The sequence below is a fragment of the Cherax quadricarinatus genome, chromosome 3 (genome assembly GCF_038502225.1).
Source record: "Cherax quadricarinatus isolate ZL_2023a chromosome 3, ASM3850222v1, whole genome shotgun sequence".
NCBI lineage: Eukaryota > Metazoa > Arthropoda > Malacostraca > Decapoda > Parastacidae > Cherax > Cherax quadricarinatus.
In genome coordinates, this window is record NC_091294.1 from 49,226,172 (window position 1) to 49,237,349 (window position 11,178).

The 11,178-nt window shown below is 39.0% G+C and overlaps 1 protein-coding gene across 3 annotated transcripts in view; it reads left to right on the top strand.

Moving 5' to 3' along the window:
- The window catches only part of LOC128684046 (uncharacterized), a 919,796-nt gene that overhangs the window by 562,785 nt on the left and 345,833 nt on the right, over positions 1 to 11,178 (top strand). The gene's annotated exons all lie outside the window — the stretch shown is intronic.

Below are 11,178 nucleotides of genomic sequence, written 5' to 3' on the forward strand. Positions count from 1 at the left end.
CTTTAAACGTATAAGAGAAAATTTTAGAAAGGACTTAATTTTAAATGAGTTCTTGCTAATTGACCAGTTTTACATATTCGGCACGACATATATATATATATATATATATATACCTGGACTGGGAACCCTCATCCTTAGAGAAGACAATAAACTTACCTCAGGGAAAACTTAAGGTTCTCCCCGGAGCTGTTTGAATATTAACTTCTACCACCGCCTATATTTTATATTCTATGGGAAAATTTATTAACAGACAGAATACATTTCCAGAAAACACAAACATGAATACAATTGTATAACAAACCGGCCGTATTCCACCATGGCAGGGTGACGTAAAAAGAAAAACAAAATTTTCTCTTTTTAAATATAGTAATGTATTCAGGAGAAGATGTTACTAGCCCCTTGTTCCCGGCATTTTAGTCTCCTCTTAGGACACGCACGGTTAGTGAGGTTAAAGGTACCAGCTAATCAAGGTAAGAATATTCTGATTGAAGGAGACTCTCATGTGAGATATATGGACCGTGCTTTTTGTAACAGAGATAGGAAGGTCAGACAGAGAGTGTACCTCCCAGGAGCTGGTGTTGGTGATTTAGTCAGCAGGTTGGATAATATTATGTCAGGTAATGGGAAGAAGCCCATTATCTGCCTTATTGCTGGTGGAAATGACATCAGGAAGGACAGGAGACAGGAGCTGCTGGATAAGTACAGGTCAGCCATAGATATAGTCAGGTATAATGGAGGTATCCCAGTCATATGTAGCATCTTGCCTAGAAGGGGAGGAGTGGACAATGAATGGATGCCGAGGGCAATTGGTATAAATTGCTAGCTAGACAGGTACTGCAAAGAACTTGCAATCCCATTCATTGATAACTGGGACAAATTCTGTGGCAAACGTGATAGGTATGCAAGGGATGGGGTTCATATCTCTGGGGCTGGAGTGGATGCATTAGCCAATTCGATTGAGGGGGTCATTGATTACTTGTCTAGTACTTTAAACTGATAGATTATAGAGGTATGGGTGTTTATGAGAAACAGTCAGCCTGCGGTACTAGGGTTGAAAAAAGCAGATATTACCAGGATACCTCAGGGATATGTTTGAAAGACAATATTCAAAGTAAAGAATTGAGACACTTATGCAACACATGGGAATCTTTATTGAAAAAACGTTTCGCCACACAGTGGCTTCATCAGTCCAATGCAAAGTAGAAATGGGTAAGGAGAGGAGAAGTTTGAGGTAATCAGTCCCTCAACCTGGAATCGATGTGTTCAGTCCATCACTCTTGTAGGAAATGCAGCACAGGGCCAGAGAGGTGGCTTATATACTGCAGTCAGATGAGGTGTCTCAATTCTTCAACTTGTCGGTTTTCAAAACCATTCATCACATCTGTCAGACACTGCAACATCATGGGATCTTGGTACAAAGACTTCAACGACTGCCCAACCTTTGGACGACGACCTACTTACACTAGTGGCAGGTCCCACTGTGATCCCGCCTCCTCCTGCTTCACCTCATCTGACTGCAGTATATAAGCCACCTCTCTGGCCCTATGCTGCACTTCCTACAAGAGTGATGGACTGAACACATCGATTCCAGGTTGAGGGACTGATTACCTCAAACTTCTCCTTTCCTTACCTATTTCTACTTGGTATTGGACTGATGAAGCCACTGTGTGGCGAAACGTTTCTTCAATAAAGATTCCCATGTGTTGCATAAGTGTCTCAATTCTTCAACTTGTCGGTTTTCTAAACCATTCATCACACACATTCAAAGTAAAGTTGCTAGTAAAGGCAAAGCAACTGATCAACAAAGAGAGATAGTAGAGGGCAACAAGCTCCCTTAAGGTTTACTATACAAATAGTAGGAGTCAAAGAAATCAGATACATGAGCTAAGATTGCTTGCAAGTGCAGGTATTATAGATATTACTGCTATAATGGAGACCTGGTTCAACATAAAAGATAGATAAATGACTTCTGATTGCAACATACAGGGTTATAAACTATTTCACACTGATAGGGTCAACAGTAAGGGTGGTGGAGTGGCGATGTATGTCAGAGATAATTTAAATTGCTGTGTTAGACAAGATATAAGATTAGAAATATCGGACATAGAATTGGCTACAGTTTCTCGAGGGTCGTGAAAAGTTGATTCTGGGTGTGATTTATAGACCCCCAAACTTCGATAGGGAGTGCAGTAAGCTGCTATGGGACGAAATTCATAAGGCGTCTTGATATGGAAATGTTGTGTTAATAGGAGATTTGAACTTTAGACAAATTGATTGGAACGATGTGACAGGAAATCTTGAGTCTAGTGACTTTCCTGATATCGTTCATGATTGCTTTTTAAAACAGTTTGTGACAGAACCAACTAGAGGAAACAACCTGCTTGACTTGGATGTTCCCAACAAAGATTCACTAAGTAATAATCTTGAGGTTGATGATGAGCTTGAAGAAAGCGATCACAAATCACTTAGTTTCAATATATCATGGAATTACTCAGATAACTGCAATCAAGTCTATGTCCCAGACTTTCCCTTGGCCGATTTCATGGCACTGAGAAAATACCTGGGTGGGCTAAATTGGGATGACCTGACTATGGGTCAGGTAGGTGGTGTTGGTTGCCAAAATGACATATTTCAGAGCATAGATCTAGCTGCCCAGGCAACTTTTGTTCCGAGTAGGGAAATTAGATCCAACAAAAATGATCCCAAATGGATAAACAATAGATTAAAACAACGCATTGGTCAAAAGAGATGCATATATAGGCGTATCAAAAGAGGGGATGGGTAGTTAAGAAATCAATATATTTAAAGAGAAATGTAAAAAAAAAGGAATAAGAAGAGCACAAAGGGATTATGAGGTTAAAGTCACGAGGGATGCGAAGACTAACCCAAAAGGGCTCTCTCAGGTATACAGAAGATTAGGGACAAGATAGGCCTACTTAAGAGTAACTCCAGTCAAATCACTGACAGTGATAAGGAAATGTATTGCCTCCTCCTGGCTCTCTTAGAGCCAGGAGGAGGCGACAGGCCCACTCTGCATAGCTCCTGATGATGCACTGAGAAGTGTGAAAGTACTTGAGCTAAAGATTTCCACCCCCCTGTGGCTTGTCTTGCATAGTTAAGATCTTCTGTCTGCACAACACCTGACGCGCGACGGGTGTCGTCGGGCTTCAGGTGTTGCTTTGTTGTGGGACGTGATGGTGAGGTGTGGTCTTGACCCTTTATGTGCCTTCCTTTGATGTATTGTTTTTATAGTTCCTTGATAATGTGAGAAGTCACGAAAGCGCTGGGAATTTCACTGTTCTTTCACAGTGGTTGTTTTGCATATTCTGATATCACCTGTTTACTGTGATCTTATTGCATATACATGTATATATATATATATATATATATATATATATATATATATATATATATATATATATATATATATATATATATATATATGTATATATATATATATATATATATATATATATATATATATATATATATATATATATATATATATATATATAATATATGTATATATATATATAATATTGGCAGTTTGGAGGGATATGTTGTGTATCTTTATATGTATATGCTTCTAAACTGTTGTATTCTGAGCACCTCTGCAAAAACAGTGATAATGTGTGAGTGTGGTGAAAGTGTTGAATGATGATGAAAGCATTTTCTTTTTGGGGATTTTCTTTCTTTTTTGGGTCACCCTGCCTCGGTGGGAGACGGCCGACTTGTTAAATATATATATATATATATACGTATGTGTATATATATATATATACGTATGTGTCTATATATATATATATATATATATATACACGTATGTGTATATATATATATATATATATATATATACGTATGTGTATATATATATATATATATATATATATATATATATATATATATATATATATATATATATATATATATATATATATATATATATATATATATATATATATATATATATATATATATATATATATATATATATATATATATATATATATATACATATGAATATATATATATATATATATATATATATATATATATATATATATATATATATATATATATATATATATATATATATATATATATATATATACGTACACACATACATTCATACATACACGCAAGTCATGTTATTCTTTGTATGGAATGGTATAAAATCCCTCGAGTGTGAAACTACTAGATTAAATAAAATGGCAAATCCTGCACGTTGTTAAGTATTTACATATGACCTGAGATAATGGATGACTTGGGAGTGAATTGTCGCACCGGAGTCATTACCTTGATGAAGACGTTGTTAGATTTTTTAATTTCCATTTAACTTGCATGAAACTCTTGTCGACAACAAAGGGAAGGCATACGTATTCTATATCTATCAAGGGGTCAAGTACTCTGGTTCTTCGTATTTCAAACTTAATTAAAAAAATTTGGCGTCTTCAGTTACATCCTTGATGAAAAGTACATCAACTGGAGTTCTGTCACTTATAAATGGAAAACTATCTGGCTCAACATATAGTTTTTATCGTGTAAGAGATACTTCCTGCCGCATAAACAATGATAACTACAATAAAGAATGATAACTACATCTGATCACCACTTTCATATAACGTCTTACCTGTGTGGGACAGCTGACCATATATCATTAGATACTCCTTGAAAGACTTACGTAAAATTCAACAACATAAATTATCTAATCTAACTTTCTATAAAAAAGTAACTGTATTCTACCTTGATTAATTGAATACATAAAATGAGATATTTTTATCCTGTTGCCCATTGCTTAATTTCCTTGAACATGTATTTCTAAAAACAACTCTTGAGGTATGTTACGGGATTTACTATTAACGTTAAAAAAAATATTCTTCAACCTTAATTCCTATGATTAGTTGGTAGGAGTTTTTCCATCACGCTCTAATGAACTGCATGCCCTATTGACTATTAATTGGTTTATGCCTTTGATACAGAATTCTCTTCGTAAACAACAATTATTCAACGTGAGCTTATATTTGAATATGGAATGTTAGCAGTTCGTGTATCTGTTAGTCCTGGCTGTTGTTGATATGGAATTTGACAGGAGAAATTATCCGACATAATATATGTATTGCCGTGTAGATAAAACTTGCGACTTTGGCTTAAATAACAACGCTCTTCTTTCCGTATAAGGCAAGCGAAAATTTGTGTATGCAATAATTTCACAAAAAATCATTCTGAAATTAACGAAAAAAATATATTTCATTGCAATTGTTTATTAAATTATTGTGAACTTATCTAAAACATATTTAACTGGATTAGGCTAAATTAAATTGCGCTTGATATAATAAGGTTAGGTAGGTTTTCTGGGTTCTTATGGTGCAAAATTATTAATTTTTACATTAACATAAATGAATAAATATTTCTTTAAATGTAAAAGAATTTTACCCATGCCTCACACCCATATAAGAGCGTTGGTAAAACTATACTCTCATACATTCCCCTCTTTGCCTCCAAGGACAAAGTTCTTTGTCTCCACAGACTCCTAAGTGCACCACTCACTCTTTTCCCCTCATCACTTCTATGATTCACCTCATCTTTCATAGACCCATCCGCTGACACGTCCACTCCCAAATATCTGAATACATTCACCTCCTCCATACTCTCTCCCTCCAATCTGATATTCAATCTTTCATCACCTAATCTTTTTGTTATCCTCATAACCTTACTCTTTCCTGTATTCACCTTTAATTTTCTTCTTTTGCACACCCTACCAAATTCATCCACCAATCTCTGCAACTTCTCTTCAGAATCTCCCAAGAGCACAGTGTCATCAGCAAAGAGCAGCTGTGACAACTTCCACTTTGTGTGTGATTCTTTATCTTTTAACTCCACGCCTCTTGCCAAGACCCTCGCATTTACTTCTCTTACAACCCCATCTATAAATATATTAAACAACCACGGTGACATCACACATCCTTGTCTAAGGCCTACTTTTACTGAGAAAAAATTTCCCTCTTTCCTACATACTCTAACTTGAGCCTCACTATCCTCGTAAAAACTCTTCACTGCTTTCAGTAACCTACCTCCTACACCATACACTTGCAACATCTGCCACATTGCCCCCCTATCCACCCTGTCATACGCCTTTTCCAAATCCATAAATGCCACAAAGACCTCTTTAGCCTTATCTAAATACTGTTCACTTATATGTTTCACAGTAAACACCTGGTCCACACACCCCCTACCTTTCCTAAAGCCTCCTTGTTCATCTGCTATCCTATTCTCTGTCTTATTCTTAATTCTTTCAATAATAACTCTACCATACACTTTACCAGGTATACTCAGCAGACTTATCCCCCTATAATTTTTGCACTCTCTTTTATCCCCTTTGCCTTTATACAAAGGAACTATGCATGCTCTCTGCCAATCCCTAGGTACCTTACCCTCTTCCATACATTTATTAAATAATTGCACCAACCACTCCAAAACTATATCCCCACCTGCTTTTAACATTTCTATCTTTATCCCATCAATCCCGGCTGCCTTACCCCATTTCATTTTACCTACTGCCTCACGAACTTCCCCCACACTCACAAGTGGCTCTTCCTCACTCCTACAAGATGTTATTCCTCCTTGTCCTATACACGAAATCACAGCTTCCCTATCTTCATCAACATTTAACAATTCCTCAAAATATTCCCTCCATCTTCCCAATACCTCTAACTCTCCATTTAATAACTCTCCTCTCCTATTTTTAACTGACAAATCCATTTGTTCTCTAGGCTTTCTTAACTTGTTAATCTCTCTCCAAAACTTTTTCTTATTTTCAACAAAATTTGTTGATAACATCTCACCCACTCTCTCATTTGCTCTCTTTTTACATTGCTTCACCACTCTCTTAACCTCTCTCTTTTTCTCCATATACTCTTCCCTCCTTGCATCACTTCTACTTTGTAAAAACTTCTCATATGCTAACTTTTTTCTCCCTTACTACTCTCTTTACATCATCATTCCACCAATCGCTCCTCTTCCCTCCCGCACCCACTTTCCTGTAACCACAAACTTCTGCTGAACACTCTAACACTACATTTTTAAACCTACCCCATACCTCTTCGACCCCATTGCCTATGCTCTCATTAGCCCATCTATCCTCCAATAGCTGTTTATATCTTACCCTAACTGCCTCCTCTTTTAGTTTATAAACCTTCACCTCTCTCTTCCCTGATACTTCTATTCTCCTTGTATCCCATCTACCTTTTACTCTCAGTGTAGCTACAGCTAGAAAGTGATCTGATATATCTGTGGCCCCTCTATAAACATGTACATCCTGAAGTCTACTCAACAGTCTTTTATCTACCAATACATAATCCAACAAACTACTGTCATTTCGTCCTACATCATATCTTGTATACTTATTTATCCTCTTTTTCTTAAAATATGTATTACCTATAACTAAACCCCTTTCTATACAAAGTTCAGTCAAAGGGCTCCCATTATCATTTACACCTGGCACCCCAAACTTACCTACCACACCCTCTCTAAAAGTTTCTCCTACTTTAGCATTAAGGTCCCCTACCACAATTACTCTCTCACTTGGTTCAAAGGCTCCTATACATTCACTTAACATCTCCCAAAATCTCTCTCTCTCTCCTCTGCATTCCTCTCTTCTCCAGGTGCATACACGCTTATTATGACCCACTTCTCGCATCCAACCTTTACTTCAATCCACATAATTCTTGAATTTACACATTCATATTCTCTTTTCTCCTTCCATAACTGATCATTCAACATTACTGCTACCCCTTCCTTTGCTCTAACTCTCTCAGATACTCCAGATTTAATCCCATTTATTTCCCCCCACTGAAACTCCCCTACCACCTTCAGCTTTGTTTCGCTTAGGGCCAGGACATCCAACTTCTTTTCATTCATAACATCAGCAATCATCTGTTTCTTGTCATCCGCACTACATCCACGCACATTTAAGCATCCCAGTTTTATAAAGTTTTTCTTCTTCTCTTTTTTAGTAAATGTCTACAGGAGAAGGGTTTACTAGCCCATTGTTCCCGGCATTTTAGTCGACTCATACGACACGCATGGCTTACGGAGGAAAGATTCTTTTCCACTTCCCCATGGACAATAGAAGAAATAAAGAAGAACAAGAGCTATTTAGAAAAAGGAGAAAAACCTAGATGTATGTATATATATATGCATGTGCGTGTCTGTGAAGTGTAACTAAAGTGTAAGTAGGAGTAGCAAGATATCCCTGTTATATATATATATATATATATATATATATATATATATATATATATATATATATATATATATTTATATATATATATATATTTATATTATCCCTGTATATATATATATATATATATATATATATATATATATATATATATATATATATATATATATATATATATATATATATATATATATATATATATATATATATATATATATATATATATATATATATATATATATATATATATATATATATATATATATATATATATATATATATATATATATATATATGTATAGGACCACTGACTTCCTGACCAAGGGTGTTGCCGTTCAGTGCCCCACCAATTACAAGTTCCGTCGCTCGCTACTCCCCCACCCTCATCCCCCATGCATCCATGCTGTCCTTTACCCGTCACCCCACAGCTGGCGCCCTCCTACCCCCACGATATTAGCAATGTCACAAGCAGTCGCGGGTTCCCAGGAATCTTCACGACAGAGCCAAAGCTGTCGTCCCCGGGTGTGCCACAGGGAATGTGCAACATCCGTGCACACAATGGATGTCTAGGCTCCAGGAGAGCTCCAAATGAGAACAACCAACAGCCTCCCCCAGCAGACAGGGCTGACAGCTACCGTGACTTCACCTCTACACAGGACCTCAAATCTGCAATCAAATTAACATCTACCAGGACTCTGACACACATTCCCAAAGCAGCTCGCCCTCAAGCTGCTAGCAAATTCACTGACCTTCTGAAGAAATTCAACGATGCTCCTTCAAACAACAGATCCTGGCACAACTTTCTGCTTTTTGGCAATGTCTGTTTGGCTGTCCCACCAAGGAGGGACAAATCACTAGCAGCACATGTTATTAGGGCAATAAATGCATTCCCAAGGGATGACAACCTCGTCCGTCTCCCCCCTAGGGCGACAAACACCCGCCGGGCAAATGCCAACAACAGAACACCCGACGCCTCAAAAATCAGAGCCCAAATTAGCAAAAAAATAGAAGAGGGTAACACTATTGGAGCTCTGAGGCTTATAACCAGTGAGGATACCATCGCTCCCAAGGACGCAAGCACGGCACAAGCTCTGAAGGACAAGCATCCACCCATGGCTCCCAGTACCAACACTGACCTCCCTGACATTGCAACAGGCGAAGAACATCTAACCTTACAGGATGCTGATGTGTATAAAGCTGCTATGTCATTTCCACAGGGCTCAGCAGGAGGTTTCACCGGTTTAAGGCCTCATCACTTAAAACAAATACTCAATCCGGCACTTGGTGAGGTTTCAGAGAGGCTGCTGTCTGAACTCACCAAATTTTCCAACCTGTGCCTGGCTGGCAGTGTCCCAGAGGCCATCAGACCCCTTTTCTTTGGTGCCTCATTGTGTGCCCTCCAGAAAAATGATGGCGGAATCAGGCCCATTGTAGTGGGTAACACCCTTCGGCGCCGAGTCGCCAAGGCTGCAGTAAGAAGGGTGAGTCAAGAGGCTGCTGCAATGCTGAAACCAACTCAGCTCGGTTTCGGCGTTCAACAGGGTTGTGAAGCAGCTGCCCACGCAGCACGAGTATATATCAAAAACATGTCCGATGAAAAAGCTGCTCTCCAAGCAGTTTATAGAAACTTCCCTTCCCTTTATCCATTCATAGAATCGTGTTATAGTGTGACTTCCAAACTATTGTATGGGGACCATGAAATTGACTCATGTGAGGGCGTGCAACAGGGGGACCCTCTCGCCCCCTCTCTATTTTGTTTGGTCATCAAGAAAGTCACAGAAGCACTCTCCAGCGAGCTCAATATCTGGTTCCTGGACGATGGTACCCTAGCTGGTACAACAGAATCTCTCCTGGAGGACATCAGTAAAATTATAGACTTGGGAGAAAGCCTGGGTCTTTCTTTAAACCCCACCAAATGCGAAATACTTTCCACCAATCAACAGATGATCCAGAATATTAGCGCCGTTTTACCAGGAGCACGAGCCATTGATCCAGCCAAGAGCACTCTCCTTGGTGCTCCTCTTGGGTCCAATGACATCGATCTGATCCTAGAAAAAAAAGTCTCAGACCTCCGGACGATGGAAAATAGGATGAAAGACACTGACACACACGGTGCCTTCTACCTACTCACCAGGTGCCTGTCAATCCCAAAACTTACCTACTTTCTGAGATGCTCCCCCAGCCTTCAGCAGTCCAAAACTCAAGGAATATGACTCTCTCCTTAAGACCATGCTAGAGAGTATATTGAATCTTTCCCTTGAAGATGGACAGTGGTTGCAAGCCTCACTTCCGGTCAGGCTTGGAGGGCTAGGAGTACGCAGATCCTCCCAGATTGCTCTACCAGCTTTCCTATCCTCTTCCATAGCATCAAACGAGTTGATAAGACAAATTCTTCCTGATACCCTTAGTGACTCAGCAGGAATAGAAGACCCTAGCTATGCCAGTGCCATTATTGAAGGGGAGACTCTTGCTGCTCCAGCACCAAACCCTAGTGCAGCACTGGCTCACAAACAGTCAAGCTGGGATGGCCCGATCGCTGAAAAGGTGCTTGCCAACATGCTTAGGGCTGCAACATCAGATAGGGAGATTGCCCGTCTTCAGGCTGTGAGCGCACATCACTCCGGGGACTTCCTCCAAACACTTCCCCTATCTGCAATGGGAACGCGATTCTGCGCCTTGCTGCCCCAATTCACAGAGAATATACGTGTATTTGCGGCGAAGCGCAAGCAGACCAATATGGTCTACATGGTCTTAACTGTTCCAAAACCAAGGGCTGGCATGCAAGACACAATGAGGTCAACGCAATCATCAAGAGAACCCTTGCCACAACTGGATGCCCAGCCAAGAGGGAGCCCCAATCACTAGCAGCCAACAATACCCACATCTCAGCAAACCGCCCTGATGGGATCACCATGTATTCTTGGAAGAATGGCAAGCTC